This window comes from Procambarus clarkii, chromosome 68 (genome assembly GCF_040958095.1).
Source record: "Procambarus clarkii isolate CNS0578487 chromosome 68, FALCON_Pclarkii_2.0, whole genome shotgun sequence".
Classification (NCBI taxonomy): Eukaryota; Metazoa; Arthropoda; class Malacostraca; order Decapoda; family Cambaridae; genus Procambarus; species Procambarus clarkii.
Window position 1 is genome coordinate 28,564,375 of NC_091217.1, and position 4,228 is coordinate 28,568,602.

Sequence of the window (4,228 nt, forward strand, 5' to 3'; positions counted from 1 at the left end):
AAAACCAGTAGGCAGTCTACTGTATTTTATCAAACCGTTATTAGTATAATAGATCTCGTAATAATTTTGCAAAAATAATGGCATTTACTATTTTTAAAAGATTATTAGCAAATTTACAGAAATGGTGCATTCGGAAGACAAAACCGTGGTAGACATGGTTGGAACAAGTTAGGTGAGAGGGTGGTGGAGGCCAAAACCATAATCATAATCATCTGTATCAAACCTTATTACAGGTAAAACCAGTAGGCAGTCTACTGTTTTTATCAAACCGTTATTAGTATAATAGATCTCGTAATAATTTTGCAAAAATAATGGCATTTACTATTTTTAAAAGATTATTAGCAAATTTACAGAAATGGTGCATTCGGAAGACAAAACCAATTTTTCACTTTTGACAATTGAGCACCTGCTACATCCAGATTCTAGGGAGGAAAGGAAGGACGATCTTACTGGATCCCATAGCCTCTCCGAGGCACAAACCAGGCTTTTACATAACCCCCCCCCCCTGCACCCGAGCTTTTTAAAATAGTAAATGCCATTATTTTTGCAAAATTATTACGAGATCTATTATACTAATAACGGTAAATAAATAATAAATAGTAAATAAATCAAAATCAGTTACATTATTTTATCTTATTCATAGCATAAATGTTCTCGAAGATTACTAAAAAGAAATTGAATTAGACTACAGCAAATTGGCAAACTTTACCTTGTATCTGTTTCCACCGAGTTTGTTTGGGGCGTTCTTCAACATATCAGCAATACTTGTCTCAACATCTCTTTCAGTTGCATTAGTGTGGGTGTTGATACAGGCTTCTGGAAATTTATAAGAATTAATTAATATATATAATTATAATTCACTTTGCTATTCCCCATTCCACAGTCCTCTCGTCCTTCCCACTTCCCTGTCCCCACATCATCCCCACTATTCCCACTTCCCTGTCCCATCGTCCTCCTTACCATTTTCCCCTCCCCTGTCCTTCTTCCTCCCCCACCATCTCCCATTCACCTGTCCCTTTGTCCTCCCCAGCATTCCCCTGTCCCCACCATCCCCAACTCCCCAGTCCCCTCGTCCTCCCCACCATTACCCTCTCCTCTGTCCCCTCGTCTTCCCCACCATACCCCCCTCTCGTCCTCCCCACCATTCCAAACTACCTCATCCGATGCATTCTATAATGGTCTGATGCTTCCATCAGAAAATTGGGAACATCAAATGATCTGATATTCCCATCACTGAAAAATAAGAACAGCTAAAAAAATGAAATGAAAAAAATAAAAAAATAAACTATACTCATGAAATGAACAGTATGGTAAACAACACAGCTCAATTTCAATGCAATGTCACACAAAATTATTAAATCGAAATGAAAATAAATTGAAATCTATGAAAATTCAAATTATCAATACAATCGGAAATATTGAAATAATATCGCAACATAATATAGTGTGGGTTGCTCTTACGTGCAACAGACGGTGCTGTTTTTCAAAAAAGGCATGGTTTTACCTGTCACAAGTGTGGCATCTATACTTATACTCACGAAATGAACGGTATGGTAAACAACATAGCTCAATTGCAATGCAATGTCACAATAACATTTAATAACAATAATAACAATAACATTTAAATATACTTTAAGATATAATCTAGAAGAAAATAAGAACATTGAAACGGTTCATGAACTCGATTTCAATAAAGGACACTATGGGGAACTTTGAAAAACAGTTAATGAGTATAATTAGACAGACTTGTTGCTAGGCAGAGGAGTAAATAATGAGATATATGGCAAATTTTGCAAAATATACGGCACACAAACATTCATACCCAAACAAAGCAAAATGCTAGGTAAGAACAAAGCAGTTGGCCCGTAGGGGAAAGGAGATACCCACAAGACTGGAATACAAGTCATTAACAAGCACACAAGTACTACACTACACAACAACCGCACTACTACCAGAACTGGACGAATCACTACCAAAACAACACATTGCACATCACTACCAAAACAACACAACACAACACAAGCATTGGCAAAGAATTATAGACCAGTTGCACTAACATCCCACATAATAAAATTATTTGAGAGTGATCAGGAGTCAGATTACTAGTTTAATAGAGACCAATGACCTCCACAATCCAGGCCAACAAGGATTTAGAGCAGTTTCTATGATCGAGCCACTGAGATCTATAAAGAATTCTGATCAAGAAAGAGATCTAGGGGTGGTTTTAGATAGAAAACTATAACCTGAGGATCATATTAAGAACATTCTGCGAGGGGCCTATGCTACACTTTTTAACTTTATAATTGCTTTTAAATACATAGGTCAAAAAGTTTTAAAAGTTTTAAAAGTTTTTTAAACCTCTCGTGTATCATGAGTGTGTTAAAGCATCAGATGGTGCATTCAGATGATGAATATTACCTAGTTCCTTCATCTGGGAAGAATGAACACATATTGGTGCATTCGGTGAATAAAACTAACTACTGTAGTTTAATTGATCAACAGACTGTATATCATATGCAGACTGTATGTGGATCTGCGGGCCACTCCAAACAACACCCTGGTGGACCAAGCTCCACCAGGGCTAAAGCACAAAGTGATATAGATGTGATAGAGAAACTAGGTCAAATGGAGGAGTAGGTCTGTATATTAAACAGCACCTGACGTGCACAGAGCTACTAAACTCAATGTGGTGGTAGAGTGGTGGGGGGGGAAACATTGCAGAAAAAAACAAAAATACAATTTGGTCAACAAAACAGCATTGTTTAAAATAGAAGACATGGGTTGTCATTTTGGGGGTAAGGTAGGTTACATTGAGTTAATTAGTTAGTACTTAGTTTTTATCTTAAACTGGTTGGGAGAGGTACAGTGTTGCTGTGCTGGTGAAAGAACACCTAAAGGTAAATTAAATAATGATTGCGAATCCACAAGAAGTTGACATAATATCGCTAGAGATCTGCAATCAGGATGATAAACTTTCCTTAAAGAATTTGACAAACACTTGCTGATAGGACATGAAGTAAATGAAATGTATGTCAAGTTTTGTGAAATATATGATAAAAGCACAACAAAATTTGTACCAAAGGAGAGATGCAGAACTAGGAAAAGGGGTTTGTTCAACAGAAATTGCGAGAGGGCCTGAGACCCAAACACACACAAATGGAATCAATATATAGCAAGAGGCCAAACCCCCAAACATACAAGCGATGCAAAGATGCGAGAAACAGCAGCAGCATTAAGGAGAGGGACTTAAGGACCATAAATAAAGTGTGAAAATAAACTCGAGTAAATTTTTTTAATTACTCTCGACAGTGAAGAAAAACAAATATTCAGACGATTTGTGTTAGAATCATTAATCTTACACTTTCGGTCATATTCAACAACACAAATACATACACACACATTCCTGTTGCTGTAGCAAGTGAAGAATTACACACACAGATCACAATAACGTGATGCATCAAATGAACAAATCCACAAGGGCCGTGACGAGGATTCGAACCTGCGTCCGGGAGCATCCCAGACACTGCCTTAATCGACTGAGCTACAACAGGGTAAAAGGGTTGAAACCGAAGTTCTACTGAACTTACTGGATCCCATAGCCTCTCCGAGGCACAAACCAGGCTTTTACACAACCCCCCCCCCCCCTGCACCCGAGCTATGTCAACAGGCCGTTCTCCCTCTTCGCCCTTCCGAATGCACCATATCAGTAAATTTTTTAATAATCTTTTAAAAATAGTAAATGCCACTATTTTTGCAAAATTATTACGAGATCTATTATTCTATAGAATAATGCATATAAATGCATATATGCATATAAATACAAAAAATAAAAACAAAACAAGTAAATGTAAATAATTTTACCTTGCACCTAGATCCACCAAGCCTGTATGGCGCGCGTTTCAGTACTTCGGAAATCTAGAACTATCTTGAATCTCTAATCTGCAATGAAACAATACATATTATTGCACTTACCAAAACATGGATGAATGTAGAAAATACAGAACTATTAGCTGAATATCAAATAAATGGATTTAATCTATTTCACACAGATAGATATATTACACCGTGTATATTAGGTAATACCTAACATACACGCCTCCACACACACCACATTTGAAATGTAGTCTCAAAAAGACTACATTTCAACAGCAAAGATTACTCCATAAAAAAATAATTAAATTATTGACCAACATGAGAGAGGGTTAGCCAACATGAGAGGGTTGTGTTG

At 36.9% G+C, this 4,228-nt stretch overlaps 1 long non-coding RNA gene across 1 annotated transcript in view; it reads right to left on the reverse strand.

The window, feature by feature from the left end:
• Positions 1 to 3,939, reverse strand: part of LOC138355710 (uncharacterized) — a 5,991-nt gene extending 2,052 nt beyond the window's left edge. The window contains exons 1-2 of the long non-coding RNA XR_011223997.1: positions 3,862 to 3,939; positions 710 to 816 (exon numbers count right to left, since the gene is read on the reverse strand). This is a non-coding gene — a long non-coding RNA (uncharacterized lncRNA). The remainder of the gene's footprint in view (positions 1 to 709; positions 817 to 3,861) is intronic.
• Between the last annotated feature and the right edge of the window lie 289 nt (positions 3,940 to 4,228).